This window comes from Monodon monoceros, unplaced genomic scaffold, assembly GCF_005190385.1.
Source record: "Monodon monoceros isolate NGI ecotype Baffin Bay Population unplaced genomic scaffold, NGI_Narwhal_1 Super_Scaffold_5, whole genome shotgun sequence".
In the NCBI taxonomy this organism is placed as follows: domain Eukaryota; kingdom Metazoa; phylum Chordata; class Mammalia; order Artiodactyla; family Monodontidae; genus Monodon; species Monodon monoceros.
This window is the reverse complement of record NW_021703782.1, coordinates 53,845,310-53,861,192: the sequence shown is the minus strand read 5'-3', so window position 1 is coordinate 53,861,192 and position 15,883 is coordinate 53,845,310. Positions and strand designations below refer to the sequence as shown.

The window sequence follows — 15,883 nt, the reverse complement described above, 5'->3', positions numbered from 1 at the left end:
ATCTGTCTGCCAATGCAGAGGACATGGGTTTAAGCCCTGGTCCGGGAAGATCCCACATGCCACGGAGCAACTAAGCCCGTGTGCCACAACTACTGAGCCTGCGAGCCACAACTACTGAGGCCGCGCATCACAACTACTGAAGCCCCCACGCCTAGAGCCCGTGCATCGCAACAAAAAGCCACCGCAATGAGAAGTCTGCGCACCACAATGAAGAGCAGCCCCCGTTCGCCGCAACTAGAGAAAGCCCATGTGCAGCAATGAAGACCCAACACAGCCAAAAATAAATAAATAAAATAATTTATAAAAAAAAAAAAGACGTATTTGGCTTTATGGCATAGTAGTTCATAAGAACTATTTTACTTTAAAATTGAATTTCAATATGCAAAATGACTATCATGTATTATCTAAACTGATAGAATTTATTAGCTTTTATTGGACGGCAGCCTCAGACCTCATCATGCATGCTCATTCAACTACTGCTGTGGACCACGGTGTCAATGAATAAAATACCTTAAAAATTACCTATAAGCAATACCACCACAATTTTAGACTTAAAAAATTTACTAGTTTCCATTCTCCACATAATTTTAACTTTACATCTACAGGTTTAATAGTACTCCTATTACTAGATTAATTAAAAACAAAAATGAAATCCCAATGTTATAAATTTTGTTTGAAAAAAGGTCATTCTCTAATTAGGCAAGCAATGATGTTGACGTGTATTTAATCCTGCTCATTCTATATTATCATCAAGTCACAAGCTTCATTAAACTAAACTTTAAAAAGAGCAATTAGAATGAGTGAGACTTACCAACATATAGCCTTCCCCCACAAGATGATTAATGGCTGGAGGATGAAAAGTGTCAAACTCCTCAAGATTTCCCTGCAAGGAAAAAAAAAATGGGAAACACATTCTGAATTTACGTTTTTTGGCAGTTATATGATGCTAAATTTAAGTCAGTTGATGAGATGAAAAAGGAGAATAATAATAATTGACACTTTATAGATTAACGAAATTGACTAATGATTTGAAAAAATACCATCAAAAGGATGTTTATATTATTTCCTTGATGGAAAGTATTATAATCCATTTAAAGAATAATTTAAAGAAAATCCATTTGAAGCAAACATTTAAAGAGCCAATATAATCCTTAAATTTTTCTGATATAAAAGTTCATGCTATAAGAAATTATTCACTGATTAACCACAAACACATTTTCTTGTCTTAAATGAGAAGTTACTGAAAAGATAATATATTTTATATATAAGATCTTTACATCTGTTTTTGTTTTTCCATGTTGCATAAGAACCACTCACAATTTTTTAATGTTATACTACTCATTATTCACATATGTTTTGTTATAGATTCAGAAAGCATTGTTTATCAAATTATGCTTATTATCTATAGAACTCTTGTCCCACATCCAAGTGACTGCTGTACTCTAGGATAATCAACAATTTTCAAATTGACAGCACAGTACTAAACATAAAATAGTGAGGCCATAACTATAATAAACCATATACATCAAAAACCTTAAATGAATCAGGATAGAGAATATGCAAGCCAATTGATGAATAGTCACCAGATGCACAGCTCAAAGAAAAACTATAGACAATTAAATATTCACTTAAAATCACACATTTCACAGCAGAAAATTGAATTGGGTGACAAAGATCAGGTGGTCCCATCAACTGTTTAATGATTGGTGGGTCATGTGCTCCTGAGTTCCAAAAAAAAATCACAAATGGCAAAATTTCTACCATTTACTAAACACAAAGAACTGAGCATTTAGGGTTCATCATGATTCCCCATGTCTGATCCAAATGTCTCCTCCCAGCCAGGCTTTTTATGTTTCTCTCTTCCTAAAATGTTCCCTTGCTACCTGTTCAAACGTTATTCATTCTTTCTAAACCAAACTCTGAACTCATCTAATCTATGAAGCCATAATCATTTTTGCATTCATAGGCTTGTTCTAATATTAACACATACTCCATCATGTATTTTTCATATATGTACCCTCTTTTTTCAACCACATTTTTAGCTCATTGAAACAGCAATCATGTTCTATTGATTGTGTATGTATTCAGAAATTCAGAATCCAGTAGATTTCTGACTATGTAGTAGAGAAAATACTATATTTACACAAATATATGTATATTTGTGTATAGCTAGGTAGATAGATATAGATTACTTAGTTAACTGGAAAGTCTTGGTATTATGCACTATGTCTAAAATGATCAATGTCAAAATCTCCTTTGACTGACCAAGAAATGGCTTTTGGTTTTGAAAGGAAGGAACTGCTATTTCTGTCTAATTTGGCAAACAGTTCTCACTCAGGACTAATAGAATACTACAATGAAACTAATTTCTTCTACATGCCTTTAGTGAATAATGTTAAAATCTAACAAGGTATTTCTATAACCTTCTGCTGAACTTACAAAGAACAGGTTCTGCAGAACCTAAGCAAAATAACATGTATTGAGTAGTTACTATGTCCCAAATGCTTTTTGTATATTATGTTGATCTTATTTTTTTTAACATGATTAAATGCAAACTAATGAGGTAGAATATGTTGATTTCTCTACTTTTCAGATGAGAAACCTGAAATAAAGAGACTTTGAGTTACTTCCTCAAAGGCTCCTAGTCAGTATATGGTAGAGGTGGAATTTAAACGCAGGCAGTCTGACTCAGAGCCTTTCATTCTAACTACAATAATATGCTACCTGTGTCTACGAATCACACATGCTAGATAAAGGGGAAGGGAATGCTAGAAGGAAGGAATAAGAAAGATATTTTACATATTGTCAAAATGTGGAACTGACATTTTTTTTAAAGCCAGGAGCAATTCCTAAAGTACTCCACCCTTCACACCCCTTCCCCAATATACCCAAGGCAGTCTTAGAACCAGTATTTTCATGTAAATAAGCCGACATGTTATAAAACCATTATCTTGTTATAGGATTATATATGGGAGTTTAAAATGAAAAATAAAATTTATTTTTAGATATTTACATGGGCATATTATCAAACATCTTTTATGTTACATTATAATTTAAATTGTAGAATTTAATTTTAGGTAAGATTTAAAATAGCTTTTAAATTTGGCCTTCACCTCTCTGCTTTTGAACATCTTACCATTAACAGATACAGCATCTGTAAAAACAGTACAATTTTGAGCTTTTAGTGCTATGGATTTCACATTTACCTAAACCAAACCTTTTCCCTAAACTGTGCATGTTTCAGAGACTAAAGCAATATTTAAAGACTGTGGTATTCAAAACTTATTCACAGGAATAATGCTACCCTTTCTTTCCAGGAGCTGATTCACAAGTTATTATAAGTCTTACAAAAAACATTTTTTTTGAGATTTATAGTATGCACTTAACTTTGAGATTAGTTATTGTCAATAGCATTCTCCCCTTTTAAAATTTAGGAAGAATGAGTCTCAAGCACATTGAATCACTGCTCAGTTTTACTCAAGTTGTTCGTAGAAGAACTTGCGGGGACTTCCCTGGCGGTCCAGTAGTTAAGACTCTGAGCTTCCAATGCAGGGGGCGCAGGTTCAATCTCTGGTCGGGGAACTATGATCCACATGCTTCATGGTGTAGCCAAAAATGTTTAAAAATAAATAAGTAAAATAAAATAAAAATTAAAAAAAAAGAAGAACTTGAGTTTTTCCTCTGCTCTTTGAAGCTGGGTTTCCTGTTATTTCTTTTGTGTTGCATTGTTATCATTTTCTGGCACTTCATATTTTGCTTTTAGCTTTTACAGAAAAAGGAGAATAAAGACTCTCATACACTACCTGCACACATAAACAAGAACAAGTGTGTTTCTTTTTAAATGCTATCTATGTTTAAGCCCCTTACTTATTGTTACATAAGATCTGCCATTATAAATTTAGAAGCTCATCACTAATCTTCACACACACTAGTTATTTTTAAAAATTCGATGAACATCAATGTTACAAATTAAATCTTATCTCATGGTCACTGATTTTAATTCTTAGAACACTAAAAGTGCCTATGAATAGGTAACAAACACCAACAGTTAAGGAGACATATTAATAGAGAAAAGGGAAAATTTATAAAGTACACCTTCTGCTTATAGTGAAATAAATTATATAAAAGAGGGAATTTCTGAGGGTTATTGATGAAGACACATATAGTATAATGCTTTCATAAAAAGATCATAAAATATAATCATGCAAGCAATTGGCCTCAATCCACAAAGCTAAAACTAACTCTGTATCTCACTGAAATTCGATCTCTTAACAATAACCTCCTGTCATTCAATCTCTACTCCTTCATCTAAGTCATAAATACATGTCGCTGCCTTTGACTCTTCTCCCAGTCTATCTCAGCCCCCTCACTCGTCTTACTTCCCTATCCAGGTTGATCCCAGGTTAACCTCCTCAGATACCCTCTAACCAAACCTTTATCACCTCTGCCCTCCTGCTGTCTCACTACCCTGCTAATGGAAAACTCTAGACCAACCTGACAGTCCATTTCCTCCATTCCAAATTTTATACTGCCCAACTCTGACAACTTGAGTTCCTTATTAATGAAACTCCTAATTAATGGCTTCTTTATTAATAATAATTGTTTATTTTGTCCAAAAAATGGGCTGGAAGAAGATAAGTGAGTAAAAAGCAGCAAGACAGCATGCTTCTGATGATTAATTATAGAGCATTGTCCAAGAACCAGAAACCCTATATCCTCATCTGTTTGTGTTTAAAAGATAGAAGAATATATGTACCCATCCAAATCATGGGATACTATATGCTTCATCAAGGATCATTGCAGATTCCTGCTGGCCTGTAGGTCCAAAACAAGGTTCACTCTTAGGTATTCATAATTGGCAGCTGGCAGCACACCCCCCTGCCACTAACACTGCATATCTTTCAAGTAAATCCAGTATTAGGTATTTCAAAAACTCATACTATTTTACTAACACTTTTGATAAGAGCCAGAGCAAGTTAAAGAGGACAGAGAGCATACATTAGCAGCATCTCTGCTTTCTAAGGCCTGTGTGTATCCCTTTCACCATGACATCTGAGACACACCAATGGTAGCCTGTTGACAGCTAGATGGTGACCAAAGTGTTACCTACCACGCTTAATTCCCTGATGTTTCTGAAATATAGGTCTGGCTAAGCATTCTAAGGCCCTTTTGCTTACTGAACACCAATTTTATCAGCATTTAAGGGTCATATCATATGACAGCCCAGCACACAATGTGAGTCAACCATTTAGATATCAAATAGCAGCAGAAGATCATTTATATATGTTTAAGAAATTTGATCAGGTTTCCACAAACTGCACAAATATTTTTTTGAAATATGATACAGATTCATTCACTTTACACTTAGTGAATGGTTTAATCAAGATAAGTTTCCTGTGGGAACAGACCACTAATATTTGAGAGGGACACAGTCTTCATCTTATTGGAAAGTGTGTCACTTACCTTAAATACAAAAGGCTGTTTTGTTTTTTTACACTGCAGTTGTAGTATCTAGAAAATGATTCCACTGAAGGGAACTTGAAAGACAGCTTAAATATCTTACTTTAAAAGAAAAAGGAAAATAAAGCAAACAAAACCCTTCTAAGCTTTGCATTCGAGATAGCTTTTATTTTTCTCCATTCTCCTCTTCTCAGTCACACCCTCTCAAAAAAGTTGTTTGCCTTCACTAACTCTATTTTCAAACCTTCTCTTCACGGCTTATGCACTTTCTCAGAGATTCAGGTACTGACATTGCTACATCTGGAGTTGCCAATGACCTCCATATTGACAATTCCAATATAGACTTCAGTTATTTTACCTGTCTTATTTAACAATTGGTTCTGCTGACTACTGTTACCATCTTAAAACTTCTCTCCTAAATCCCATGACACTGCTTCCCTCTAGTTTTCTTCCTATCACTCTGGTTATTCCTTCTTAATTAATTGTTCATGTGTATCTTATGATATTTTTTTCTCAGCACTTCATCTTTGACACTTTGCCCTTCTCATTACATACCTTCATACAAAGCCATGGTTTCAAAAATAACCTATTACTAATAAATTCCACATGTATAGCTCCCAAACCCATATATCAAACTATTGGACATTTATACCTGAATGTCCCAAAGATGTTCCCAATTCAGCCTATGAAAATGTTCAATCACCTTTCATCTATTAATCTGCTCTTTCAATCTCTATCTCTGTGAACAATAATAATAGATAACATTTATTCCACATTTACTCTGTACCTGACACTTGCAATATCTTATGCAAGTTCTCTACAACCTCATAAGGGAGATATTAATATTACCTCCATTTTGAAGATGAAGAAACAGATGCACTTTAATTCATACAGGTAATAAGTATTTAATTCATACAGGTAATAAGTATTGGATATGGGATCCAAACAGATTGCCTACTCAATTAACCACTACACATTGAAAGATATTTGCCCACTTGCACAAGTCAGACTCTCTGGGATCAATTAAGATTTCACTTTTATTCACCTCAGAAAGCTGTCATCACTCAGTTTTTAGATTATGGGTACAAAGCACTTATTGTATCCATTTCCTCCTCTCCATTTCTATGGTTCCAACTTTAGTTTAGATCTTCACTTCTCATCTTGATTATCTGAATAATTATGGCTCCTTTTACCAGCCCCTATACTGACAATAAACTTTAATCTCTGGTCTTGATTCCAAACACTTTATTCTGCTGTTGTTTAAGATCAGTCTATGTAACCTGGAAAAAAGATATATGACTATGAAAAAAGTTGACCTAAATACCACCTTCATTTTCAACTGGCCATATAAAAAAGGCACATGCACAGATTTGATGGGCACAGAACTCTTCCCTTCTCCCACAGCACAACTTCCTAAGATAAAGGATAGAATTTCTAACCATCAAAAATATGATTGAATTGTCAAAAAACTGAAAGTCTATAAAAATTATGAAATAAAAGTCACCATTCTATTTGTACTTTGGCAACTTAAAGTTCTCATTTGCATATATAAAATAATGCAAAGACCACGATTTTTCTCTCATGGAAAGTCCAAGGCATGCAAATTGTCGATGTCCCCACAGGCAGTTATGTTCATGATATGCCAAAATAAAGTTATGAGAAGTAAGTGTCTGTATGAGTTTTGCCTCCCAAAATTTAAAGTTTACTAGTCTCTAGTATCTGTATATGTTTATACAGTAATGAAATAGAAGTTGCATTAAAAATTGTGAAGAGTTACTCAAGTAAACCAGATTACTATGTGAATTTAAGAATATATATATATATATATATATATATATATGTATATATATATATTTTTTGCAGTACATGGGCCTCTCACTGTTGTGGCCTCTCCCGTTGTGGAGCACAGGCTCTGGACGCGCAGGCCCAGCGGCCATGGCTCACAGGCCCAGCCGCTCTGCGGCATGTGGGATCTTCCCGGACTGGGGTATGAACCTGTGTCCCCTGCATCGGCAGGTGGACTCTCAACCACTGCATCACCAGGGAAGTCCAAGAATATTTTATTTCAATTTCCACCTGAAAGAAGTTCTCCTCACATAAAAAACACATGTGTCCTAAAGTCACTAACCTTCTATGACTCTCTTTTCTTATCTAGGGAAAAGAACATAGGGAGCAGGGGTTAGCAGATGAATTCTAAGATCTCCTTCTGCTCTACTCTTCCAATTTGGGCAGATATTTCAAGTTAGATAAAATTGCTTTGGTGACATCATGTGAATGGTTAGAAAGGACAAAATGTGAACAATCAACAAATAACATTATACTGGTTTGGCGAACAAAGACTGTAAGATATTTGTGATTTACAATTTGAGCTTCACAATTTGAATTAGTTTAATTTCCAAGAAAAACAACCCAGAAGCTTTAATGCCACTCCCCTAAATTGCTTTCAGTTAATGTGTACTTAATCAGAATCACAAAGGCATGCACATTGTTTTCAATAACAAATGGCTTTATTTCAAAGTGAGGCTATAATTGGAATAGAAAAAGTGAATGACAGCAGCAACCTCAGCATTTGGTAAAACTATACTCAGAAAAACTAGCTCAAACTAGAGGAAGCAGTGAGATGAGAAAGCATTTTTGGTTTAAAGGATCAATAAAAATGAATGCACTGATGTAATATACCTGACCAGAGAGCTCAAAAGTATTTCCGTTTTGTTTCAAGTCTGATGTCATTGAATTAAGAACACTCACACAGTTTTCATGCAAGCAGGATGTAGCTTTGAATAAATAGCCATAGAGCACTTTCGACAATTGGTCAAAACACTTTAGATACATCTAACAGGGCGTCCTCGGAGCAGACGTGTTTCTGCCCAAACCGCGCACTAAAATTCCAATTATACAGGCAGCCGCATCACTACAACCTAATTGCCACTATCCTGAATGTGGAATGCAACCACTGCTTATGCGTCCTTGTTTTTCCCAAATCAGCATTAGTGATCTTCTCAATTTAGCAGTCTGCCCAGGGCTGTTGGGAGAACCAGCAATAAACTACTTAGTAACAAGAGGCTACAAATTGGTTTGTGCTCGCGTATTTATGGGCTTATGTAGTTAATTTCTTTCCGAATCAGTGGATGGATTAAACATTTTCTTCCGTAGCAAGGAAAGGTTCTTTAAAAAATGAGATTTTAAAACAGATAAAGAAAAAAAAATGGGAGAAATAATTTAGCAAAAAGGTATTAAATGCAAAATTAAATTGAGCATTGATAAACCGCACTGTTAAGGCCATTTAAACAAATTGAAATGTATTCTTCCCTCTCAGTTTCACATAAAGTGCAATACGCCCTATTTTAAAATTAGATAAGCTGCTTAAAAGCTATTACTGTAAACTCCACCTTCTCGCTAAACAAATTTACTGTAATGTGGGTGAGATTGTTTTTCTTTCACTATTTCTATTTGTTGTTTTGAAGAGAGTGATATGTTTAAACTGTTTTTCATGTTCTTAAAGTAAATGCATTTCAATGTTTTTGAAAAATAAGAATGTAAAAATATAGAGTATTTCCATAAAAAAGCACATGCTTTCTCTAGAAGAAAAAATATATTTAAACAACTCACAAAAACACATTATGCCACTAGTGAAAGAAAATAACTTTTAAAAGTAACAATTGTAAATGATATTTTAATTTTTCATGCCCACACACATAAAAAAACTTGGTTTGAGAAATATATAGTTATATCTTGAGACAGTTTGAAATTATGTGAAAGACTGAGACTATATCACTGAAGAGTTTCCAGTTTTAATTTTAAATGTGCTAGAAACAAAGTAAGTAGAAATGTGAAATTCAATGGAATTGAATTCTGGGAAAGTCAAACTTAAAGGAACCAGATATCTTAACTATAGAAAATAGTTTTCTCAGTCGGTCACTAAATCACTTTTTAGGGGCCTAAAATAAAAACGGCCCATGAAAAAAAGCATATTATATTTGGGATCAACTATTTCAAGCCCGTTATTTAACGCTACCTAAAATTGAGGCATGGGGAAGGAGCAGAACCGTTCCCAATTGCCTTATTATATTTGAGCCTCTACAAGACGCACTAAAGTATTTACTATGAGCAATAAACCTAGCTTTAAAAATCTCAGCAATCTGGGTATCGCAGATATGAGAAGGCTACTAATTGGCTTAATCTTACCAAACATTATAACTTTTTTTTGCATGATCAAATGCATGAAACGATTAAGCATTTTAAGAAATTTTATTACCTAAGGAAAAGTTGTTTCTTAAAGCTAACATAACTTAAATAAAACATAAAGTTTACTTATTTTTATAAACTTATTTATTTATTTTGGGCTGCTTCGGGTCTTCATTGCTGTGCACAGGTTTTCTCTAGTTGTGGCGAGCAGGGGCTACCCTTCGTTGTGGTGTGCGGGCTTCTCACCGCAGTGGCTTCTCTTTTTGCAGAGCACGGGCTTCAGGCGTGTGGGCTTCAGTAGTTGTGGCACGCAGGCTCAGTAGTTGTGGCTTGCGGGCTCTAGAGCGCAGGCTCAGTAGCTGTGGCGCACGGACTTAGTTGCTCCGCGGCATGTGGGATCTTCCCCCTGCATTGGCAGGCAGATTCTTAACCACTGCGCCACCAGGGAGGTCCAAACATAAAGTTTAGATCCAGGCTGTCACCAATTAGCGGTTGCCTTCCCTGTGAATCCTAAATATAATGTATGATCTCATCCGCTCATGGCAAAGTAACATCCTTCTTAGAAGCACATCCCCAGTGACAGCATTTCTGGAATGTCATTCTAGCTCAAGTAAAGCAGCATCCGCAGTACTGCACAATCATCCTCAGAGGTGTTGCTATTTAGAAGCAGAACGACAATGAATAATGGTAAGAAATAGGGCACTGCCCCCGTGGGAATGCGGTAGCAGAGGTAGCAAAATACTTAAACTTCTGACTGCATTTTCCCAGAGATTTAAACACCAGCAAATAAGGCCCTGTAGGCATGTAAAAGATAAGAGTGAATTTAACCCCCTTTTCACCTGCTCAGCTGCCACAAGTGTCGTTCTCTGTGTGTAATTTAAAGTTTATTCCATTTCTGGCCCTGCTATTGTGCATTCTGAGGAATCAGCATAAAGAGGCATGGGGAGATAGAAGACTCAGAGATCAATCCTGAAAGATTAATCTATTAAATGTAACCTATTAAAACACCATAGATGGCCAACTTAGTTAAAGGTAGCCCAATAGAGCTGTTGAAAAGAAAGCTATTTATCTTGACTGTTTCCTAAGAACCCAGAAGGCTGCTATTCCGGCTCTGGGGTAGAATTCTGCCCTCAGCACTTTTACCTGATGCCTTCTGCTGGCATTCTTATTAAGACGCACTTACCCTTAGGAAAGGTAACAAGATGGCTATTAGCGGGACCAAGAACACGCTCGTCTCCATGAAGGAACTGACAGAGATGGTGCTGCTTGAGGAAGGTAAAATACAGAGAACTGAGAAGCAGTAGAGCACAGCACAGGTGAGGGAGAATTCCAGGAAAGGAAGGTGGAGGGCTGTCTGGGTATGCTTAGTTTGGCCCCAACCCCGAAGTATACTGTTCCTCTCCCTACCCAGCCTCACTCAACTACATCTAAATGACAGTTACCACCCAGAACTTTTTAAAAACTTGAGAATAGTTTATTGCAAACAGAAAACACAAAATTTTCAAGAATTCATTGGTTTACCTAATATGAATGTATTTCTGAAAAAAACTTGTCAATTCCCCATAATGTGGACACTTGAAGAGTTTAATCTAAGAGCCTAGAAAGAAAAAGCACAGTTTAAACTGAGAATACTTGAATTCTAATCTCACTTTTGGCATGTATCAAATGCGGGCATTTATTGAATTTTTATGGATTTCAGTTAGTTTCTCATTTATACAAAAGAGGGCAGGAGAGACAGATCACTTCTAAGGTATCACAAAGCTCTAAAAACACAAGGCTGTACAAAATTAAATATTTTCTGGATGGGGATTAAAGAAAATATGAATTTTGCTACTGCCTCTTGGTTAGGGTTGGACATCAGATTATTTCTGCATAATAACCTGTCATGTATACGTAAAACTAACGGATGCTATTCACACCACCGAAGTGATTCACACCATTTCAGTTTGAAAGATAGCATATCCTTTGCTTTACTTAGAGATCACAATTATGTTTGGGGAAGAAAGCAATTTTGATATTCCAATCACAAAATTATCTTTCAATGTGCTCATTTATCCATGGAAAGTATTGCAGAAAACATTTAGTTGGTAATCTCCAACCAGGACTGGGATTTTAACTCCTCTCAGGGAACTTCTGTGGGACGCATAGTTAATTCAGGGGTTCCATGCTCCTTCTAAAAAGTTTATAAAATTTTATGTGAAGTGTATGTGTGCATTTTTCTGAGATGTTTCATAGCTTAGATCTGCAATTCAAAGTGGTTTAGGATGAAAAGAAAAATAGGTGAAAAGGTGGTTCTCACCTGAAGATCAACATGACAGAAAGAGACAGGACAAAATGTAATGTTTCTGAGGCAACATTCAAGGTAAAAAAAAGTAGGATCTGCCCACACTCATCTGCAAAATTCCAAAGGCTGATTTGTCTTTAGCAGGGTAAATATCCAAATGAGTGAATCAATTACAACTCCAAAACAGATATTTTGATCATAAACTGTTGACAACTGTGATTTAAATGAACTCTCCCATTTTAATTTACTGGTTATTTTTTTATGTTTTGTGACACAGGGACACAATTTCAGAATTTGCAACAAATATTTAAGCACATATCTTCCCTGCATAGAGTCCTTAACGTGAAAGAGCGGAGGTCAGTCTGAGTAAAGTCATGGAAGGTAAATAGGGAACCTTGTTTCTTGTTTGACACCCTGCCATCTACCGTTGAATACACCTGCAATGCATCAGAACCATGCCATGATAGAATAGACAGTCTCCCTAAAATTGTGTTTGTGTGTTTTAACAGGAATAAGAGAATAGTATCTAAGAGTTTTTCCTTAGAGTAATTCTTTGTGATGGAATAATATAGAAGACATTAACAGATTATCATCAAATTTTAAAAGATATCAATTATGCTACTAAACTTTTCTTCATATGTAAAAACAAAAAAAAACAAAACAAGTAAAGGTATGACAATTAAGCCTTTGATCTAAGGCTCTACATCCAGGGGAAGATGTTTTCAGAAGTAAAAATGGAATCAGACTTGGTTGATACTTAACAACCTTTCCACATAAAATGAGACTTAAGCTTGAAGTTAAAATCACTGTTGTATGAACAAATATACAAACAAAATAGCCACAAATGTAGAATGAAAATCCAGCTATTGGACTAATCAAATAATTTGCTCTCATTTTGCATTTCTCAGTGTTCACAAAGGTTATCTCATTTGGCCATCTCCCTGTTAGATTATTCATATTATACTCAATGTATAGATTTGGAAATTGAAGCTCAGGGAGACTGGCAAATTTTCTCAAGTTTGCAGAGCTGCTAAGTAATAGAGCTGGGACCAGGGCAAATCTTTCAGAAGTTACAGGGCAGACTTTGTGCCATCATGGAAATAGGCACAATTTTAAATGATCACAGGATTATCATCCACTATTCTGATTTTTTGGGGGCCATTCAACATTCAACCTCCCTTTTGCTGCTACTCTATGAGTCATTTCATTAATAATCAACTAATAATTATGGTTCCAAAATCTCCTACATATAATTATGGTTCCAAAATCTCCTACATGTCACAGTGTGAAAGCTCCTCTCTCTATCCGTCATTCCAGATGGTGGATACAAGAAGGTCTGATGACATATTTTGGGAAAGAAAATTTATTCAACATTTAGAGATCGGGGCTTCCCTGGTGGCGCAGTGGTTGAGAGTCCGCCTGCCGATGCAGGGGACACGGGTTCGTGCCCCGGTCCGGGAAGATCCCACATGCCGTGGAGCGGCTGGGGCCGTGAGCCATGGCCGCTGAGCCTGCGCGTCCGGAGCCTGTGCTCCGCAACGGGAGAGGCCACAACAGTGAGAGGCCCACGTACGGCAAAAAAAAAAAAAAAGATTTAGCGATCAAAATGAGGTCTTTGAAGTAATTTGTTCATCCTTTCTTCTATTCACATTATTAGGAGACAGTTTAGAAAACACCTATAACTTTTCTTTAGCCTAATTATCATTCTTTTATTTCCCTACAGACAGTTGCTAAGAATTTTTCTTAATTAAAAAAAGCATAATTTGAGAAAACATTTTAATAATTGGAAAAATACTTAAAATGGAGAGGAGAGAAATCATGTTTAAATATTAGAAGAATTTCATATAAATTGAGAGTCTGGGAACAAGCGGGTGGGCATCTATAAAAAAATGACTACAGGATTACCAATCTGTCACTATTTTAAACAAAAAATACCCTTGCTTATAGAGGACTAGTTATATTGTAAGCTTAAAACAAAAATACAGATCACAGAAATCTTAATAACTAGATATTCTTTAAATTCACTACCTGTGATATAATTTAAGTGTATATTTTTTCACCTATCATTTTCAGAACAATTTCTAGGTGATCTGGAATGAATGCAAAATAGAATGAATAAAATAAATTTGGCTGATGTTCTATTAAGCTCTATAAACTATATTGTGCTATAATAATTACTATTTAAATATATGTAATTTGTTTAATACTATTTCATAATATGTACGTATGACTACCTCAGATAACATGTCCCACAAAAAGACAAACATATGTTGTAAGGCATGGCCACTAGTCTGCACTGTTGTATAAGAAATATAAATTTCCACTGAAGTAATTTCTAAAAGGAACTAGCTCCATTAATTCTGTATTAAGAATCACAACTATCAGATCTCAGGTTTATATTTGCAATTTTCTATAAAACATTATATGGCAAATCAGTATTGTGGAAAATATTAAATTAAAACAATATAAAGCCATCAATGTTTCCCCTTTTCTTCTAAGTTCAAGAAAATGGAATTTTTAGTATTAAGATATTGATAATTTATGAAATATGAAATATGTTAAACTACATAAAAGCCTTCCTTTAATTTGATGCATTATACAGAAATGCTCTAGCAGCTGGATGTAGCTAATGATCAAGTAATTTGCCTGCACATATTACTAACAAACCATTATAAATAGCTTCTCTAGATGGCCTCATTAGTGATTTTAGATAAATATGGTAAAGCGCATACATTAGTGATAATTCTTATATTTTGTTTTATGTAATTGTTTTCTCAGTTTTCCATAAACATTTTTAAGTTTGTTAGTTAAAGCACAATTATATCTTTGGATTTTTAACCCTTTCTCTACAAGTGTCTTATACTTCACTGACAAACTTGAGGAACTGTTAAATTACAGCCTCAACACTCAAAACTGCTTCAGGATTTGGAAAAATGGACATTTTAAACTAAAAGCAATATTGTAAACTCTTCACCCTTATAAAATGTTATTTCAAATACCCTATATATATTTTTTTTTTTTCCTAAGTATCAATACATAACAGGCTGAAAATCAGAATGAGAAATGTGAAAGTGTATCAGAAGTTGGCTTAGGGTTCTTCAGCGTTTCTCAGAAAAAGTCTATCTAAATATATACATTATTTACTTGAAACTTCACAGTGCTATATTTCAGAGAAAAATATATTCAATCAAATATGTACCATTTATCTGAAAAGATATGATGGATGATTTCATTCAGAGAACAATTAATATCCACCACTCAGTTAATGAATATGAACAAGTATATGCTATTATTCTCCATATGTCTATAGTGAAAGCAAGATAGTTGAACCAAACACCCACCTTGTTTAAAAATGAAAATACCACAAAAACTGTGTGGGTCTCAAAACACTACTACACCTGTCATACAAAAATCTGTTTTGCACACCCAATGGAAAACAACTACAGACATCCAAACTACAATATTTTAAAGGTATTAAGCAGATCAAATATACACGAAAATTGGTCATTCAATTTTAAATGCTATGGATATTTTGTTGCCATGGATATTTTACTACTCAAACATCTCTTGCCATGTTGTGTAACAAAGAATATTTAATCTTTAGGAAGAATAATGTCATGGCAGCTCATCCATAGTTTGAATATTGCCACCTATAACACGTATAAATTAAATACATTATTTTGTGAACGTAAAATCACAAGGTCTGAAAACTATAAATGTGAAGATGTAACACTCATGTGTGAATCCTTGCTCCAAACCTTCAATAAGTATGTGGCTGGGGCTTGTGTCCTAAACTCTCTATATCTCAGTTTCCTCATCTATAAAATGAGAATAATGATAGTAACTACCTTGTAGTTACAGGCACAAGATTATGCCTGTAAAGTCTTCAGCATACCTAGCATTTACTATACATGCAGTGATTGTTGGATATTCATTATTATTATTAATTTTATT

The 15,883-nt window shown here is 34.9% G+C and overlaps 1 protein-coding gene across 8 annotated transcripts in view; it reads right to left on the bottom strand.

The window, feature by feature from the left end:
• PTPRD (protein tyrosine phosphatase receptor type D) overlaps window positions 1-15,883 on the bottom strand; it is a 2,000,866-nt gene that overhangs the window by 1,563,229 nt on the left and 421,754 nt on the right. For all 8 annotated transcript variants that reach the window (XM_029201877.1, XM_029201881.1, XM_029201880.1 and 5 more), the window contains exon 2: window positions 812-883. The gene's annotated coding sequence lies outside the window, so the exon portion shown is untranslated. The remainder of the gene's footprint in view (window positions 1-811; window positions 884-15,883) is intronic.